The 21,147-nt window shown below is 35.6% G+C and overlaps 1 long non-coding RNA gene across 1 annotated transcript in view; it reads right to left on the bottom strand.

The window, feature by feature from the left end:
- Positions 1-2,186: 2,186 nt before the first annotated feature.
- LOC128904166 (uncharacterized) overlaps positions 2,187-21,147 on the bottom strand; it is a 37,264-nt gene continuing 18,303 nt past the window's right edge. Inside the window, exons 2-4 of the long non-coding RNA XR_008464418.1 lie at positions 6,040-6,138; positions 5,263-5,515; positions 2,187-4,989 (exon numbers count right to left, since the gene is read on the bottom strand). This is a non-coding gene — a long non-coding RNA (uncharacterized LOC128904166). The remainder of the gene's footprint in view (positions 4,990-5,262; positions 5,516-6,039; positions 6,139-21,147) is intronic.

Genomic DNA, 21,147 nt, shown 5'->3' on the forward strand with positions numbered 1-21,147 from the left:
ACAGCTGGGAAGCTAGTTCTGTTGTGTATATTTGGGATATAGGTGGCTACTTATTGTGCAGCTATTTACCGCTTCCATTTACTTATATTTACTACCATTATTTACAAAGGTATTCCATCCTACTATTATAATTTTTTCTACTTTACCACATAATTTCATTTGTGAGCCCATCCTTCTTTCTGTAAAAGTCTTTCCTGTTTTCCAAAATACATAATATAACTAAAATATTTAATCATTCAATCATTCATTTGTTATTCACTTCCAGACATTAGTTATGTTATGTAGCTCATGAACTAACATCCTTTCTCTATTCCCAACTGAAGGCACACTATTATTTTTTTTAAAGTACAGGAAGTAAGGAAAAATAATTAATAAGAAATGATATATATTAACATTGGCAAGACTTTCAGGATTAGTTCCGCCTATATGAATCTTTACTGCATCTGTCAATAGAACATCTAGACTGCATGACTGTGTGTATTGTCGTAACTTCCAAAATTAAAAGACTTTCAGCTTTTTAATGGATGACCAAAATATATATTATTAAAAGAATTTTTCAAAATCTGATACCTGCCTCTCACTGCTGATTTTACATTTTCTGGTATGAACTACAAAATCTCAGTAGTGAACTTCACTTTCCCATTTTTTGAACAAGTAGGGAGTTCCCGTACTAGGATTCTCACCCGATTTCATCCCCCCACTCTGAATTAGTGATTGAACTTTAAAAACAAGCCTTTAAAAATATAATTAAAATATTTGTTCACCTCACACTTGATTTTAAGCAGGAAATAAGTTCTGAGTGTGATTTATTTGTCAGTTCCATCTTAAACTCATTAGGGGGGATTAATATTTCATTTACTATTGATTGTGTAATTCTGCAATACACTTTGGTTGTCTCTATCAAGATACACCATCTTCCTGGCTTTTTGATGAATATTCCCTTATTACTTGGTCTTTCTCCAGGGGATAAATCTTCCTGGCGATATGTAGAACTGCACAGCCACAATATTCTAAAAGGTACCAAATCAGTTTTAACAGTATCTTTTCACAGGTTTTTGAATGCCGTCATTTACATCTACTTCTGCCTGAAATAATTGCTTGTTATTTAACAGTCTCTTGAGCCCAGAAATGGAAATATTGGCTTACTGCTAAGAATTGACAGTTTTTCAAGCCTCTTCAAGAGATGCATATTGTTTTCTTTCTTTCCTTTAAACCTTTTCTAATGCAATATGCCTTTCAGCATTTTATGGCATACTATGTGCCAACCATATTTTTTCCCCCTTTCTTTTATTCTTTGTACTAGCTTTCAAATTCATGCCTAAACATTCTTGATGGAAGATTGGTCATGATAACGTAATTTCCTTTACAACAAAAATTTTCAGGAAATATAAAGTGCTGAGAACCTTTAATATTATTTTTCCCATCCTTTTATTAGAATTGTTATTAATAACTTTACATCAATTTTAGCAGCCAATCAGAGCGCAGGCCTGTAAGTCTGATATACACACACATTTTAAGGTATCCTTCCCCAAAGGGCTTACAAAAAAACCAGTGACTGTGCTACAGTGCATATTTTCTTGAAGCTTGTGATTTACTAAAAATGAATTTATACAGTTTGTTGTTTTGTTTTCCCCCTGAGTGTCCAAAATTAGGGTTTGATTTTAACAATGCGATATTTAAGTACAATTTTACTTCAGGTTAGTATCTTTGTTGTTATTGTCTGCTTACTCCCTCCGCATCTTTTTTTTTCTACATTTTTTCTTTTCCTAAAATATAAAAGAATTTTATGAAGTTATAACTGAAAAAAAGTACCAAAACCATATTAGCATAATATTTATTTTATTATGTAGAGGAAAAAATCATAACCAAACAAATATCGAATATGTGATCCTTTAAAAAATATGTCATCTTGGTCTCTGAAAAATGAAATAACTTTCCAGTTTTACTTATTTGCTTTTCTTTTCTAATTTTTCATATAACTCTTTTTTTTAAACCTTATTCTAAATATAAATAGCATTTCATTGTCTCTTCTTATTGCTACTCATCTGTAATCACAATCTAATTACGAACAACCACAACTTCATTTAAAGTCATGATATATTATGGTGAAATATCATGAGTGAAATACTGTCCCTGTAGGTGTTTGTCAATGACTTCAGCAGAATAAATTTTCATGCTGTGGCAGAACAACCTGTAGCTTTACAATCTGGCTACTTTGACAGATAGGATGAGAGTGTGATTAAAAGGACAATGTGTCTTCTAAAAACTATTTTCTTGAAAGTGGGAGATGAAGAAGATCTCTTAGTTTTGAACCCAGCTCTGAACTGCAGAGTTAGAAAAGATGTAAACCATATTTCAAGATTGATCTTGTTTCTGAGTGACAACACTTGAGTGGATGGCAGTTTGATACAGAGACAGTTTACGTCTGGCACTTGTCAAAGTTATTTGTGATTCTGAAAATTCTGAACTTCCAAAAGCTATTGCAGCTGAGTTGCAGTCCTGATGAAGGTCCACAAAAGAATTCTTCCTCGCTCACAATGAGTTATTTCTGAGTTAGGATTGAAGGTGCCTGAAATACTGAATATGTTAATGTACTTTGTGTCTTCACAGGCAATCCTACTCTTTCAAGAGATTCAGAAGAAATCCAGGAATTCCATAAAACACAAATAACTGACAGGTTTACTTTTTTCATTTTGAACTTGAAAAGTAATTTCAAACTTCAAAATAGCTTTGAGGGGTGAAGCTCTTGATCAAAAAGATTAAATTCAACTATTTTTGGTCAAGCCGGTCTTAGTATGGATGCTAGGCGCTATCTTTTAAAATGAATGTAGCAATTCAACTTTGAAAAGTTACCATTAGAAGGTGGAAGAAGACATCTTTTATTTTACTTTTCACCTCCAGGTTTGTACTGGAATTATTCTTATTTTATTTTTATGGTGCTCCTTAGCATTTCCCTTACTACATGGTAGGTAAAATCTGGCCGTACTCCCAGATGTTAGGTAAACTAGTTCATGAGCCTGTTTGATCCAAAGCAATTTTCTTCCATTAACTTTGACATGTTCATTATCAATAGATTGTACAGAAGGAACTGAAGGAATGTACTAGTGTTACAAAGACATAGATGGCTCAGTATCTCCAGGATTCCTTTTCCCATATTTACTATGAGAACTCCTGGAAAGCTGAAAGCCCAGAACCACAATTCCAACAGAAATCACATTTATGTATTTAATACCTTGCTATGCACAATTGCCACATCCCTCTGAAGTCCTTTATCTAATCAAATTCTCAGGAAACATAATGTTATGTTCTCTCTCTTATCCTTCTCCTTAAGCAGAATTCAGAAATATGAGAAACATTTGGCTGTAATCATCTTATTCAGTGCACGTTCTGAGCACAGAAAGAACATGTCATTCTGATGATCTCTCTGTTACTGTCTCTACCTGGGTGGTATCAAACCTACTCCAAGGCCAAATGTTGGCCCTATTCTTCAGTCTTGAAAGGACTGGGCCATGACTCCGTCGTACCTGCTGCTTCATCTGACCCAGTGTGGCAGCTGTAGTCTTTTAGGAACTGTGACAGACGGAGACCAGAGTTAGGATCCTGGCAACTGCTTTTGTCTGCTTTCCAGACAGGGAATTTCTTTTCATCAAAAGTTAGAATAAGTTCTGGACCATAGCACCTTGCGAGTGAAAGTGAAGACCCATCTCTTTTCATTTGCATTCATGCAGTCACCTCTGAGTGACCCACAATATTCTCTTAGAGAGCAAGATGAGGGAAAAACCTGATATGTTCAGATGGCGTAAGCAGTGAGGAGTGGATAATTTCAGCCCTCTGACTGCTTTGTTTTATAAAAGGCTGTTAGTGCCGAGATTCTGCTCTGATGGATTTAAAATAAACGCAGAGATTAGATAAAATACCTTAGATAGACTGCTTATGTTTCCATTTCATTTTCATACCAAACATATTCCTGCAGCAAAACACATTCCACAGGGAAATTAGTTCATCAAGAAGAAAAGCATGCTGTGGCCATTAGCTGTTTCCCAGTTTCATCCTTTCATTCCCTTTCAATCCATCAAGCTGCAGAACCACAGTGTTTCTTTGCCCCATTTAGTTACATTCTTTATCACAGAAGATCTACAAGTTTCTGCGTGTTCTTATCTACAGCTCTATCCATTCTACCTTGTACTCAGTTAGACTAATTTTATAAAATATAGTCATTTAAGCAAAAGTGAAAACAACTTCCCCCATCTATCCTATTTAAAATAGTATGAGATTTTGTTATATTTACCTTTTTCTCTATGTCGTTTCGTGCCAATTCTTCTCTGTAAATATGGTTTAAACATGTCTACATTTCTGCAGCTTGTAAATTTTGGCAGTCTTCAGGAAAATCTTGAACTCCTCATGTCTTTCCCCAACAGAACAAGTCACAAATAATATAGGGCTTCATCTGCTTTCTTTTGTCCCTAATCAGTTTCAGTAACTTTATTAGCATGTCAAGAGTCAGAGGAATTTCCAAATTCAATATATCAACCATGTGTGAGCACAACATGGACCCTTGCAGGCAGGGGCAGAGGGGGGTCCTGTGTCTTTCTTGCATGTGTATCAATTCCTCTCATTATAACACTCAAGCGAGTTTTTCTCAAACCCTATGACTGTTCAGTTATTCACAGAAAATAAATGACTTCTTCCTTAGAGGGAACTGCAATTTAAGCAGACAGTACATTGCCTTAGTTTTCAGTTGCTTTCACTATTTTTTTAAATGACATAATCTGTCATCAAAAATATATTTACATTTGTTATATCATCAGCTGCCAGATTTGCTTTATACTCTTTCGCATGTGAGGAGGACTGGGGGTACCTACCTCGTCTTAATTAACTCCACCTGGCTTGAGACTCTCCCTTTCAACAATCTGCATCAATGCCATTATACAGGCACAGCAGGAGAAAGCCACAAATCTAGTGAAATTAAATCACTCACCATAGAAACATCTTGAACAATAGCATGAGAACATGGAGCCAACCAATCATGTTCAGGCACATGGAAGAAGGAAAAAAAAAAAAAAGTTGCAACAAAGATAAGTGTATGGCAGCAGCGGCAGCAGCAACTAATACACAAAAGGAAAAAGATATAAGCTTCACAAGGGAATTTATTCTCTAGCAAATTATTTCATAATTATTCCCACCCTTGTCTCTCTTCCTTCTCAAATAGTTGCAAAAAGTCACCACCATTGTTTGAAGAGAAAAAATACTGAAGGGACTCACCTTTTGCAAATGTTATATACTTAGGGAATGATCCAGACGTATGTCAAGCACCACTAAAGGGCTACACCATCCATAAGAGGGCTCAGCATGTCAGGGTTAAGTCTCTACTCGTACTGTAATTGGAATCAATGCCAAATTTTGTATTGCTTTCAGTGGTTCAAGATTGAGGAAGAGCAAACATAGAGGATATTTTTCTTGTTTCACAAAGAGAGGCAAAGGTCTTATCCTTCCAAGAGGACAACGCTACAGTGAGCTGCAAAAGCAATATATTTATGAAAAAAATATACAGAAAAGAATGTGCAGGTATGGTATTATTTCTAAAAAACTTAGCATTAATCTGACTGCAGACTGACAGGAGAACAACTTTTCGAAACAACAAACCTGATGTTTTCTGTTTGAAATTAAGTGTATAAACTTTCAAGATCTAAACTTGAAGCTACAGTAAAGTTGTTTAACATATATAGACAGAAAAAGAGGATTAAAGAAAAAAATTTTTTTGGCCAGTAAAACACATTAAAGGCCAGATTCTGACAGGCTTTCTCACAATAACTTGCACTTTATTGTTCCAGTAATTCTATTGATCTTACTAGGATAACTTCAGAGTAAAAAACTGGTCAATAAAAGTAGGTTGTCAGAATCTGCTTCTAAGTTATCATCTCCTTTACATTCAATCTCTGTAAGTCAGTACTGCCCCTTGCCAACTGTTTGAAGCAATCATTTGTAAAATTTTGCTTTGCTAATTTCTTAAATCAGCAAATACTGCGAACAGTTACTTACAGCATGTGTTTCTAATTGCAAAATTATATTCTTTTGGAAGGTGACACTAATATGAAAAATGTTAGTTTATCTCTTTGTAGTCTTCATGCCAGCATAATCCTGAAAAAGAAAAGGATGAGAGGTACATCTTTTTAGCAAGGTCTGCACAAGTAATTTATAATTAATAATTTCTTTAAATTTGTTTTAGTATTCTGGTGTATTGCAATATATCCTGATATTTTCCAAAAATAGTTTTGATTTTGCAGTGACATTTTATTTCTTGAGGGGAAATCACAAATTTCTGTCATGAATAGTCACAGCTATAAATGTGCAATTGGCCAAATACAAAAATCTGTAACTTAGAAATTGAAGGACAGTGAATGTTTGTGCCAATAAATTTTGACTTTTCAATGTTTATGAAAAGCAGACACATCAAGTGAGTAAATAGCTGAAGCAAAGTCTACGAAAAAAAAAAAGAGAGAGAGAGAAAAACACATCAGCCAAAATTCTAGCTAGAGCTCTCAGAACCAGAGCGCTACAGCATCACACATGGAAAACTAATATATTCCTAGGCTGAATATATACATGCATGTTGGTTTGGCATCAATGAATTCATTTATAAGAGTTTTTATCATGAAGTTTAATAGAACTTGTAAGTTAATGTACAGTAAATTGTATGAGTAGTCACCCTCTAGCTAATACTCCTGTAATGAAGGTAGGTTTTTTTTCAGCAATATGTATATTAAATCTGTTTTTAATATCTGTTGTGATTTGTTGTTGTGTATTGCCTAAGGCCTATCTCTTCTACACAGTTCCTTTTGCCTCAATGTTCTTTTGCTAATGTCAAATCATTTAAGAAAACACTGAAACACATGTAATGTTCCTACATGAATAAATTGAATATTTAATGGTTCAATGCCCTGACCTTTCAGATTACAATACAGGACAATGAGCACACTTTGTTAAACGTGAAGGCTAGTGGGTGTGCATATTCCAAGTGAAGTACTTCAGCAAGGGAGAGACAAAGTCAAGTTAGAACAAATATTCCAGTCCCAGACGGCCTGTTACTGAAATCAAATTATAGGCTTGGACTATCATAACTTATTCCTCAAAAAATGTCATGCTGTGCAAGAATATATCATGCACTTGGATAAACAAGTTACAAAGAACCAAGTGTTAAGCAGTAAAGTGTCAATCAGGCAAAGTGGATTTCTCAGACGCATACACATGCAGCCTGCACATCAGATTGCGTGCACTGTCTCACCCTTTGAGTCCTAGAATACGTTGCACCAACTCATACATGCCTTAAAACCAAACCTAACCAGTAAAGTTACCAAGTTGAAGTTACCAAGAAGCACTAATGCTGCAAGATCCCTATATCTATTCCCCTTTCTTTTTCCCAGTAACTGCCTCGTCACGCTAGAAACGCTACCTCTTCTTAGCAGGACAGAGTGTTATTTCTGAATGTACCAAATCTTTCTTCAGAGGCAGCTTGCTAACTCTTAGAACTCTTAAAAAATTAAATATTAAATTAATTTTTACATAAAGAAAAAAAATTAGATTGGACTTGTCCAATAGGAGTGGTAGATGTCATCACAGCTTTGGTCATGATATAGTTCCATAAAGAAAAGTTATTTTAGTTGAAGACCTATAAATGCTGGTCTTTAAATTATACTGTCTCTGTTATGTATCATGCAAAATTGTTATTCTGATGCAATACAATCACAGCATGGTACGATGTATCTTTCTTTTATATATTTGATAAAAGAGTCCCTTGTGTTTTTCTATGTTCTACAAATTAGTACCTTTTCTTTAGAACAAATTATAACAAGGGGGTTAGTGTGCCTGCTTCCCTGAGCAAAAGGAAAATGTACCTCAGACAATACTTCCATGTGACAATTCTGCACAAGAAGGCAATTTGATATTCTTATATTTGTTATATTTTTTATGTTTTATTCTTATTTAAAAGTGGAAACAAGTAACAGCATGGAATCTCCTTATGCTCTGTTACAATAAAAGTTAGATAATAGTCTGAAAATACAATAATAGATGTGCTACAGAAGGAAAAAGAAGTCAATCGAAAGGTTTAGATCTAGAAAAAATATTCTGCCTATTATATAGAAGCCTTCAAGGGTTCAAAACTGCAACTCTGTTAAACTAACACAAATCTGCTAGAGGGACAAAAGAAAGCTCTCATACAGTGCAGAACAGTCCATATTCTATTAATTTGCATCTGAATTATAATGCATATCATTTTAATACATAATTTAATAAATTACCCAATTGAGTCTTCTATATAAATGTTTTGGCATTTGAAAGTCTTCAAGAATAAAAACCTCCAAAAAACCTCAGTTCCTCTTAAAAAAAAAGCTCCCCTAGACAATAAAAGGAGGGTGTACCGAGTAATGACTGGTACTAATTAATGTTCTTGATTGAACAGGGGAGCTAGTGAATATTCAGGATTATTTACCTTTTCAAAAGAATGCTATTAGCCCAATTGCAAATGCTTGATTTTTATGTTGGTGACGATTGCAGTCTTATTCCTGTGATTTAAATAGAAATGGTGATGTAAACCTGTAATTCGTTAATGTGAAAAATGATTGCTTTTACCAATCAACACACTCTAAAATGTTGGTTTCATCATGAGAGTCTGTAATGCTTATGTATTGTCGTCCATCCTGTTACACAAGGGGAAACTAAAGCAAAAAACTACAGAGAGGATCTGGTGTTCATATGTGAGCTATAAATTCACTTCTGGTACTTTGAAAATTAACATGTTTATTAAGCATATGGCAGATGTATTTCTGCCCTTCCTTATATGTCAATGGGGTGACATAGGGTATAAATCAGAACAATATTTATCCCAGTGCTCTATGTGTTCTCAGGAAAAAGAAAAATTCAATACAGCAAAGCATGTAGTAAATACATTTCACTAGCACGTGGATATTTCTATGCAGATATTTCTTCATCAACGCTTTTCCTCCTTTAAGCTTTTCGGCTGAATCAAAATACAGCAATGACAATTTTACAGTCCACTCTGCTTGCCTATTCACCATTCCCTGGTCTTAGTCATGCTTTATATCTTTACATTTGGCCTGTTTGTCATAGCGTGTATTTGTCCCTGTGATAACCATCCTAACACTTTCACTATGGAAACAAGGTATTGGTCAGTGGTGAGCATGAACAAATATGCAGGAGCAAGAAAATTAATGAAGATGGGGAAGTAGGAACACAGACATTATGCATAAGAATATTTCCAACTTCTTTTTTTTGTTGTTTTCCTAACCAGATACCTCAAGTTATGTTCTGCATCTTTTATCCACAACATTAGGTTAATACAAGCTTTCTGTAAGAGCAAAATAAATTCTTCAAGCTTTTTTTAAGTTAAGCACAGAAGGATTAACATATTTCTCATGGCATCAAATACTCTGAGAGATGTACGAATGTCCCACGGAAATCGCAGCAGATCTGGTAATGGCTAGGCAGTGTCATACACTTTGTTTCTTCGTTCCAGGCCTCTGCCACTTTCCGGAGGGACATGTCAAAAAATGAAAAAGTGGGCTGAAAAAATGCCTACTCCAACAACACAGCATCTCTCATAATAGGTTCATGATTTTTTAATTTTTTTAATTATTATTATTTATTTGCTGCTGGTAAGGCTTTTGAAAATGTGAAAAGTATTTTGGAAGTAAACATGATGTGTGAAATTATTATAGAAGTAAAAATTTATAGCCCTATTGCACACCTTATCCCTTCCACCCTCTTTCCCTTCTAGTGCTGGGGAGATGGCAGACCTTGCAAAAGTCTAGAGTAGGAGTCAGCTGAGGAGAAAGAGAGTGAAAGAAGGAGGACACTGATGGTACTGCTGAAGATTGTGCATCTTGGGAAAATGGCAGTGTGAATTGTTCACCTTCTGCAAAAGTTGTGCATTCACAAGATGTTCCCAGATGCACAACACAACCGGTTTCAAGTTATGTGAACTGATTTCTGGGTGCTAAAATCTTTCCAACACAAGGTGACCAGCATGGATTGTAGCCAATGGAAATGGCAATGGTGATCATTTACACCCCTAACAGAACTTTGATTTAAATAACTTCTGATAAATGTCTCTAACAGATGATGGTCCCTGACACTCCTGAGATGTCTGTAAAACTGTATGAGACTCAGGCAACTACAAATTGATAGCAGTGGTGAGAAGCCTGTTATTTCATTAAGTGGGTCAACAGTACTTCTTATGGAGAAACTACTTATTGATAAGATCCTTTATGGAGCATTTCTCAATGAGGTGCATATGCATGGCATCCTATAGGACATGCAGGTAAGTTGACAAAAAGTGTTGTGGGATACACACTAAGAGTTTGCTCAAGGAGCTTTGCAGTGTGATGCAGGAAGTCCACTCCACAATAAGATAGACCAGGGCAGTGTGGAAGTCTAGCCTTCGGCAGATCAGACCAGTAGGTCTGTCATTGGCAGGTTGCCTTGGCAGTAAGATAACCTTAGAATGAAAACCAACCAACCGACCAAAACCTCTTACAAATCAAAACAATGAAAACGTAGCAATGTAACAAATATTAAAGCTTCTAAATTAACGTGTAAGTACAAACAAAAAAACCCCAGTGAACTGAAGGTGACCATGTGAGGTGTCTTTAACTCATGATTTGAGATTACGTTTTGCCATACTAGTTAAGGCAGAAAGGCCTCAATCCAGGTCACCCAGGCAAAAAATATGTTTTTCAACTTGAGTAAAATGGAATAATTATATACGTAATATGCATATACATAATAAAGAAATAAATAAAAATATAGGCAGAGATTTCAACAAGGAGTCACTAGGAATCACTTGAATTCCTGTTAGAAGGATTTCTGGTTTCCTGTATGTACTCAGAGATTGTAATAGTGCAGCACTAGATGGGAATCAAGCACAACCTTGTTTTCTTTCAGATATTATGAACTTTTCAGCTATTCCTCTGCTTTTATGCCACTGTGGCTATTTTCAGGACAATTATGTCTCATAACTATATAGCTGCCCCAATGGCTGGGAATATGCCCTACACATTGTAAGAACATCTTAGAGAAGGCACAGAATAGCACAATGCAGGATTGTGTGCAGCTTCTCATCCTGAAATACTTTATCTTATATCACCATTCACACTATTAATATGTAATATTTAATTTGAGATGTATATGAGATTCTGAGTCACTTGAAACGGATGATAGTTGAGAGATTTGAATCCACAAAATTTATTCTGAGAACAGTTTCTATACAGAGTTTTAAATTACTCATTTTTTCCTTATGTAGTTTTTAGTATTATTTACACTTTTAAAAGATCACTCGTGACAAGTAATGTAAATATATGCCATTTTTCCAGTGAATATTATATCTTCAGATTTTACAACGAGATTTTGACTTTTCTAATTGTTATGAACAACACCATTCGTCAGAACTGTTTCTGGGATAAGTTTTTATTCTGGCCTTAAGTTTAAAAAGAAAAGTTTAATGAAAGTAGTTATTAAAATGTATAGATTATTTCAGTACTTAAGAAGTATAGAAAAGTTATATGGAATGGGAGCTTTAACTATTTCACTGCTAGGAGCACAAAACAATTTTAGTTATGACACACCTGCAGATAAATAGTAAGTCTTATGCAATCATATTCTTTATCAAGCTCATCAGTTCAAATGCAAGGGAGCATTCCCATATTAAATAAGCCTACATAAAATTTATCAAATAAAACCATTGACTTTGCAGAAAAAGAGTGAGAAAAAGTTAATTAAATGGGAGAAGGAGGGGAAAAAGATCAAAAACATGTTGTTAAAAATAAGTGAAGGAATGTGATCTCATCCAGATGGGCAGTTACAACTCTCAGAAGTGTTTTAACTATCTCAAACAGCAATTAACATGTAAGGGATACAATATTCTGAAACATGGATGAGAAATAGGCGAGAGATTTCAAATAAAGGTATATCTACACCAGTTTTATCAGTAAAAATATATCCCATATATTGTATATCACATATTGTAGTTTACTGAACTAGGGTGAATTGTCACATGTGAGTCCTAACCCACCATCTCTTTAATCCAAGTGTACTCTGACAATTTAATCTAAGCATAAGGATTTTATAAGAAATGTAATGTTCAGTGCTATTTAATCACTCCCTAAAGATGTTTAATACCTAATAAATATGTCAAGAGGTATTTTTAATTTCCTGGCACTTTGCTAGCCTTCTAGTTTAGCAGTAACAATAAACCAACAAAATCAGACATTGGTGAGAAAATCTGCAGTGCCAACAGTGTTAGGAAAGTTAACTATGCTCTTACAATAAGGCAGCACGTCATGTAACAAACGTAAGGAAATAAAAATAAAAATTAGTGTTAGCTGCTAGGTAATGCTTTCTATTAAAGTTCCGGAACATATTAACATTAACATTTTAGATAATTGTTGTTATTTTAAATACCACATGATTATCTAAAACATGTTTATTGGACGTTTAACCATTATATGATTTCTTAAACCTCAGTGTGTTTTTCGTAATAAAATTTTAGATAGGAGCGTACTACAGAAATCTTCATTCTGCAACCAGCCCAAGAATCTACCTGTTCTGAAGTCTTCCTTCTGAATGGTGTCAAATGCTGAGAAGACACTTTAAAAAACATAAAATATCCAATAATACAAATTCTTTTTTTTTTTTTAACTCATCTTTTGCTTCCCTCTCTCCCCCACCACATACTCATTGAAGAATAAAAATGTGATCACATGCAGCCTCTGGGATCTGGGATGCCAATCCAATTTCCAGAAAACAGCAGTTCCATTTTAGAAAATAATGATGATGATAATGATGACAGCAACAAAGGCAGCAATAACAGTATTAATAAAGATGGTGGCAGTTAGTGTATGTTAAGTACTAATTGATCACAGTTACGTGGTTTTAAATTCAGTTTACAAAAATACATAGGAGAAGTCAGACTAGACCTTCCTTGTTTAGAGTTGAGACTTCATCATTAATTTTCTGTATACAGAAGTCAGCCCTTGGCACGTACTTTTATCTTCTGTGTATATGTATGGTACCCAAGTGAATGCTTCCAACACACTATTTATGATCCGTGAGCCAGCTAACAATAAACAACAATTCCTGCAGCATTTACTGTCCCCTAATCTTTCACAGTTTCATTCCAGTCAGGGCTGCTGTCTCCTGTGGTGTAGGTAACCACCATGTATGGCATCAGGAAGCAGCAGACCAATTAGCATCGGAGATCACCAATGGCACAACAGTATCTGGAAATCCCTTTTGGCCAGCAGCCTACACCTCCACAGTCACTGTTTCCCCCAAGCCACCGCTGAGACAAAGCGGCTGAGCCTGGGAAATGTGTGAAACAAGCAGCTAACCTTTCAGAGTGCAACCCAGACAGCTGGGTGGGTAGGGGATGGGGGCAGGAATAAATGAGATTGTTGGAACATGTAAGACAATGGACACGCCGTTTTTACTACTTTGAACTGATTTCATCTCAGGACTTCTTCATTGTGACCAGTCAATATCCATGTGCTTAGAGAAAACAGAAAATATATCATAGCAAAAATTTCCTTTATTATAAGATAAACATTTTCACACTTGGTATTTTAATTTTTCCCATTGCGATATTTTCACCAATAACACATAGACTAACCTTAAAAAAAGAAATAGTCAAATGCTTAAGGAAATAATTTTTAATGGGTCACTTTTCAATCTATGTCTAATAAAAAAGAGGCACCTGCTTTCTAAATGAACTATGGATAATCCTACATGCAAGTAGTCATTCATTTTATGCATAAGATGTATGAAAATAGAAAAATACTGTGGCACTAGCCACACAGAAGACAGTCAAATAAACCGTTGTCCTGGATTGAGCAACACAGGACTAACTTCTCTTCTAATGCTAGGGAGAACTGCACTTTTAGAAGACTCTAGTATTTGAATTTGTGAAAATATTTACTTTATAGCCAGCTAGGCTATGTGGGATTCGAGGTCTTGGTGTTTTTAAGTCTTACCAGGTGCAGGGATGAGGAGGAGCGAGGCCTGGGCATTTGACCCAGGCTGGCCTAAAGGATTATTTCATACCATGAATGTCACATTCTATATAAATCAGAAAGTTTGCTGCATAGTCTGTCTCTCCCTTGATGGTGGCAGTCCAGAGAAACTCCTTGCTCCAGTGCCGGAGCCCTGAGTCCTTCCCTTCCTCCCGAAGCTGTTACGCTCGCAGTGTCCGACATTTACTGTCCACTGCTGGGAGTGCACGGCTTCCTGCTGATATAATTGGCTGAGTATAATTATTGTATATTTTATATTATCATCGGGATTAATACTGGGTCTTTAGTATTATTGTTAATTATTTAGTCTTATCCTATTAAATCTATTTATATTTCAGCCCTTGTGTTTCCTTGCTTTCCCTGATTACTCTTTCTAGGTGGGGAGGGGTCATCGGGTGATAGAATAATTGTCTAGATGACAATAAATTGTTATGGGTTTTCTCAAACCATAACAACAGTCATTGCATTGCAACTTTCTTTCGTCCTAAACTCGGCTTGCTTAAAGCCCCTGTTCTTATATCCTAGACATAGTTATAAATCTCAGTCCAGAAGACTTCACAACTCCCACCAGCTTCAGCAGAGACAGAACTGATCTTGCCTCTGTAACATGGGATCACATGTTCTGTAAGTTTGAAGAGCATATAGATGGCTGTTTCTTACATGCTGGATATGAACCAAAGCTCGTTAAAGTAAAAAAGATTAGTGTTGTTGGACTTAATGGGCTTTGGTTCAGGCCTGACAGCAGACACTGTCTGAAATATTTCTGGTTCTGTAAAGGATCAACATATAGATTTCATGGTTCCACCACTGATTTCATTTGAAACATCTTAAATGCTTTATTGTTTTGTCTAAAAAAAAAAAAAGGGAAACATTTTTAGGAAGACACATTGAAAACAGTATTTATATAATCGCCTGTCCTCTATGTCAACATTTTCTGCAAAGCAAGTGCTGTGACCAGTGTCAACAAGCAACACTTTAAAATACATTTCTTACTAATTCAGAATGGTTTCTGCCACCCCTGGGGACACTATTTGTGTCTGGCAAGACCATTTCAGTCTGACAGTTCCTGATTTTCAACAGGGAGAGGAAAAAGGCAGAACTAATGGATGTGAATGAGCTTAAAAGCTAGTGAACTTATCAATCATAGAAAACAACGGTATTTTAGGAAGCAAATAGAGGTACTTTGGCAAACAGGGAAAAAAATGCAATAGGTATTCTTTCAGACACTGATCAGTTTTTGGTCAGACTATTTTTGTCTCATAGTACTCTTGTCAGCATTGATTATTACGTAAATTTTTTCATGCACTGCATGAAATGTATCATATACAGTACTACAGACAGGTCAAATTCGCAGGTCCCAGTTTAGTTTTTAACTATGATAAAATGTTTTTTTCATTCAATAGGAGGCTGTTTCAATAACAACTGAACAAAACTGAATGAAACCTTAGGGTTTTAACCAAAGAACCCATTTATATTTACACAGTTTTTGCACAGCTAGCCTATTATTCAACTAGGTGAACATGTTTAAAGGCTTGTATATTTTACATCATAAGGAATCTGATACCATATTGCTTTGTTTAAGCAATACTTTGACTGTTCTTTCCATAGGATTTACATGAATGAAGTAAAAAGGGAACTCTGATCTCCTACTGTAATAATTATTATCTGAGTTGCTCATTTTTTAATTTGGCACCTGATCTACTCAGGAATCATACACAAATATAAAAGAAGTTAAAGTTACGATGGCTTGAAGAATGAGATGGATTATTTTTAACTCACCCTAACTATGCTTAAGATATTGAAAACTTTCTCAAACCAGACTTCGGATAAAATATTTTAAGATTCAGGGGAAAAAAAAAAAAAAGACCTTTAAAACGAAAAGCCTAAAAAGTAAAATTCAATAAATGTCAACCTTTTACAGCTACAATTAGCTTAATTTACAAACAAAATAATTTTGAACCATAAAACTTGACATTTTCAATAAAAATGTCAAAATAAGGTATTCTGATAATTTTCAAAGCTTATTTCCCTAATGTTCAGAATTGACAGAAATAATGAAAAATGGTTTTGGCAAATCAGCATTGTCAGTGACAAATATATGATGAAAAAAAATCTCAGACTCCCTAATATTCAACAATTTATCATCTCTGCATGCTAGAAAACTTGGTGAGATACTTTTTCTGTTTTTGTAAGGCTTGATTGTCATCTACAGGAAGCACTTTCTAGAAACTTCTGAGGGAAAAATAACTGCTCATTAGAATTTCTATTTGCTTTAAAGTCACTTAAAGTTGGCAAATTCAGTACAAGGTTTTAAATCTAAGCAATCGGGTTTAAATATATAAATTAATTTATTGTCAAGTATTTGTCAGTATATTACATTTATTGGCATTTACAAAACTTTTATTTACCTCATCTAAAAAAGGCTTGCTTTATCCCATTTTCACAAACCAATACGGAGTTATTTCCCTGACTGCACTCCTTGGACTACGCTTTGTCTCCACAAACCCTCAGTTTCCTCTCTGGAGCAAGTTTTACGAAACAAGATCCTGATTTACAGCCCTCTCCCACTCCTTTTTTTGCCTGTGGCTGTCGTAACTTAGATAGTGCTCTGGAGTGGATCATTTGCTACCAGTTGAATGTAGTTTTAATCTTATTAACTCATCTATTTTTTTTTCTACATACATATTCCTTATGGCTACCATGAGCATTGTAGATACAACACTGACTCTCTCTTAACACACTCTTTAATTACAACACAATCAACTCCAGAGAAAGGCTTCCCAGGCACGTTAATATTCACAAGAACGCAGAAACAGGCAGCTGAGCCTGCCTAGGTGATTACTGAAGAAAGTGAACCTTTTCATCACTAGAAATGAGTGAATTCCTGGATGCTGCAGCTGAAAGTGATCAGTCAGTGACGGGGAGCCAGAGGAGGGGAAGGCAGACATCAGGGTCGCAATCTCCCAACTGTGAAAAAGACAATGCGTCTGTGCTCAGCTTGCACTGAGCTGCCCTGAATAGGGTGGCTTTTTGTCTTCTCATCCTGCTGTAAACTTCTAATCTCTCTTAAAATCTTCCCGGGGGGTGCTGAGGGAGGGGTTGGGAGGCCCCAAATTCACAGCATGGCTGTAATGACCTTGCTCTTGAATGATTTATCTTTGAAGCTCAAGTTGACTACATCCAACTGCTTTTCTCACCAATGGTTCCCTGTTTCTGAATTCTGCATCTTAAAGTCCTAGATATGTTCAGAGCAGCCAGAAGTGCTCTGCATGCTATTAGCGTACTCTGCGCGTTTCTTTTTTTTTCCCTCAGGGCAACCTGAGGTGCTACCACCCTCCACTCGAAGCCAGTGCTTTAAAGAAGCTGTGTTACAGGTAAACAACATGGAAAATAAGTCAGAAGAGAAAAATAGAGAAAAATCTGAGTTTGTTTTGGTTGTTTTTTTTTTTTTCCCCGGCGGAATAAAAAGGGTAGATAAACAGTATAGAATTGTTTCTGTTCTCTTAATGGAAATGTTTCCTGAAATATTATAAGTTTATCCTGTTCCCATTTCCACTCTCAAAAAAAATCACAAGTTTTCGCTTTTTCCACACGATTTCATAAATAACAGATATTTTTCTCTTCCTCAGAATACCACTGGACATGAAGTCAAGTTTCTTTTTTCCGTACCTTGTTTTAAGTCAAAGCATAGATGCAAGCTGTTTCACTCCTGCTGAATGCATGCTTTAGAGCAACAATAGTCCCACCGAGACTAGAGAGACCTCATGCTGGGGAGAAAAGATGAGGAGGCAGACAAACACACATACACATGCACACACACAGATCTCTGTAGAAATAATAGCAGTCCTATACATTTTCAAGGTATGCCTAGAAATCACTGAGAACATCGTGCTGTCCGGAAGTGCTGGAATGTCAGTTTTCTTATCATATAAGCTGGGTTTTGTGGTGAAAGGCTTACTGTTCCCGTTATCTAGGGGCTACTGGTCAGTAAGCGATAGCAGGCCATCTCCAGAAGTCACACCTGGCAAACGTTACTGTCAGGATTTTCGGTGTACCCTCAGGCTTATTGCTGACCTTTACTGTTGAACCCGTTAATCTAAATGTGTCTGACAGGCAGCCCTGCAAACATTACAAGCCGAGGTTCAGATTAAGGAAAATATTACTCACTTTCACTTATTTGTGAGATCTAATTGAAGTATACAGTAATTAATGGCCACTAAACCAACTCAGACTAGACTTTGCTTTTAGGCCTGGGCCTTATCGTCTTTCCCACCATTAGGTGAACTTTACATGCATTTAAGGTTTCCAAAAACTATCAAACAATACTTCCTTGTTGCAAGACACAGTGTTAAGAGGTTGTGGGCTATTTTTACACCTCTAATTTTAAGGCCACATTTAACCATCTGCTATGCCCAAATAAAAATATAAATATATATTGAGAATTGTTCAAAATGCTAGTTGAATAAATAACGTCCTAAACTGAGTCTGGTTGAAAGTGCCTGACCTAAAGGCACTTTCCATAAAGGATATTTTCAAGCTGCCTTGTTCTTCCTTTAACAATTTTCTTTCTGTTTTACTTTATTTTTTCCACAGGTACTAGACTTAAACGCTATCAAGGGGTTAGTGTTTTGCAAAGTATTTTTAATTTGAACCGAATGTCTCGCCTGTCAGTGTCGAAGAAGCTTTGAAATAAGGTAAATGAAAGTATTAAGTTTTGCAATTTTAATGGGAGCTCTCTCATTAAGACAGTAGCAACAACAACAAAACTAGAAATGACAAATTTGTCACACTACACCAGATGATATTCTGCATGGCACCCACAATTAAAATATACCAGTATATACATATATAAATATATATATGTATATATGTTTTAAAAGGCAACATTTTCCCCCTCTGTGACCTACCATGTAGGTCATTGTTCCAATGAACCTGTTTTAGATGTCAGGAAATTAAATTATCTCCTTTGGGGTATTTATAAACAGCATTTTTCTCACTTACTTAGTTTTAACATAAAACTCAGAAAACAAAATTCTCTAAGAACCAGTTACATTGTTCTGAATTTTTAGCAAATGCATTTGTTGTAATTAATAGAGATATTTTTCCCCTGATTATTCTGCCTTTCTATTAAGCATTGTCTGACAGTAACGTGCTTTAAAACCAGGATACGATTTTAGGGTTCCTTCCTCCTCCCCAATGTTTTTAAGAAGCATTGTACATCTAAAAAAGCAATAGCATGTTCTATCACCAAGTGGGACTCTGCATTACAGACTTAATTCAGCTATTCACAACTAGGTCTAAAGCAGCTGTAAATGCAATGTATAATATAATTTAGGAGTTAGGAAGTAGAGTGGTGATTGCTGAATTGAGATAAAACAGGAAAGCTTTTACCCCTTTCACCTTTTTTGTAACTGAAACCAAGGAAATTCAGTGCAAAAGCAATATATATTAACTTAATACTAAGTTGGATAACATAGAATACTAAAGTTCTTTTACTGATGGCAAGTAGACTTGATGTACATATGAAAAATACTAAATTATTAAAAATATAAATGTATAAATACACGTATGAATGCATAATTTGTTATGCTAGTGTAATAGAAAATATTTATTTCCTGTGAATTTAACTCTTTATAACCTGTGTATTGTACCTTCCTGTGTAGACAGTTGTGCAGCAGCTAACCTTTCATGTTTTGTCCAGGAAAAAAAAACTATTATCAGATTGATGTTTCTCATGGAGATTTTAAATGTTCTCTTAAATTGTGTTGAACTAAGTCTGTCAAGATCAAGAAGTACTGCATGTGTTGTATGTTTTTGGAAACTGTAACAAACTCAAATCTAAATCGCATTTAATACTTCACTGACTACTGACTTAACATACTACCAAACTCGATGTTTTCTATTGTTTTATTTTAAATGAAGGATTTGGAGCTAAATAGAAAAGAGATGTGGGGGAATTTATCAAGTTGCAAAAAAAGGGGTCTTTTTTCTAATTGTGACATCCATGTTCTCTACAGATAGTGATAATATGAAGACTGGTAAAGAAGTATAAAAATGTCAGGAAGAAGTATTCCAAGTTGCAAATAAGTTTTGGCACAGTTAAATGAAAGAATCATGATGCATGGAAGTCACTACACAGAATATAAATACCATGTGTTAAGTCACAGCATTAAATGCTAACAAAAACATGTAGCATTGCAAAATGATTAATAAATTCTTGGCTATATGAGAATTATGTTGCTACTGGAAAAAGATGACAGACAAACGTCAACCTAAGAGAAAAGCTATGTCAAAGCAAAGTTTTCCTTCATTTAGGGACACAGAATATTAAAAACAAAACAAAACAAAAACCCACACACGAAAAAACCCCAAACCCAAACAAAAAACCCTCATATCCCTCTTGGTCATATAGGCATTTGCAGCATTTTCATATCACAGTGTTTTTTATGTCTTTCACTCCACTGACTCAAAGACGACAATTACTCCTATGGCAGACTTGATAATCCTTTGCTCTCCCCAGTGTTTTGAGCTCTTTGCGCTAAATCTTTACCTTAAGTGGCAAAGTTTCCATCTTTCTCCAGGTGGTGCTGCCAGTCAACTCCCAGACTTGAAGGCTCCCACTGTGATTCTAGTAGTTGCATGCACTCTCCTCTTATCTATCACACTGAGACAACATCTACAGAAACAATTAATGTGGACCATTAGAAGTGGATTTACAGAGCAGAGCAGTTGGTGCTGAGGACCTGATGACCACAGCATAGGCAACATGGAATGTTTTTACTTCAGAGGAGCTCTCATCTGGTCTCAAGGGTCCAAATGCCCATCTGCAGCTGGAGTGCACTAGGTGAGCTCCCCAACACATATCCCTCTACTGTTTCAGTAGAAGTATATGAATGCCTTCTCATTGACACAGCAATTCCATGGGAGAGAGTACTGGCTTTTCAACAATCCAGCAATTATTTTGGGGGCTATTTGTTTAAAGTTGGTCCAAAAAACTATCACCAGTTAACAACAAACCTTTTATTACAGACGCAAGCTTCAGAGATTTTCCACAAAGCCAATTGCT

Source organism: Rissa tridactyla, chromosome 1 (assembly GCF_028500815.1).
Source record: "Rissa tridactyla isolate bRisTri1 chromosome 1, bRisTri1.patW.cur.20221130, whole genome shotgun sequence".
Classification (NCBI taxonomy): Eukaryota; Metazoa; Chordata; class Aves; order Charadriiformes; family Laridae; genus Rissa; species Rissa tridactyla.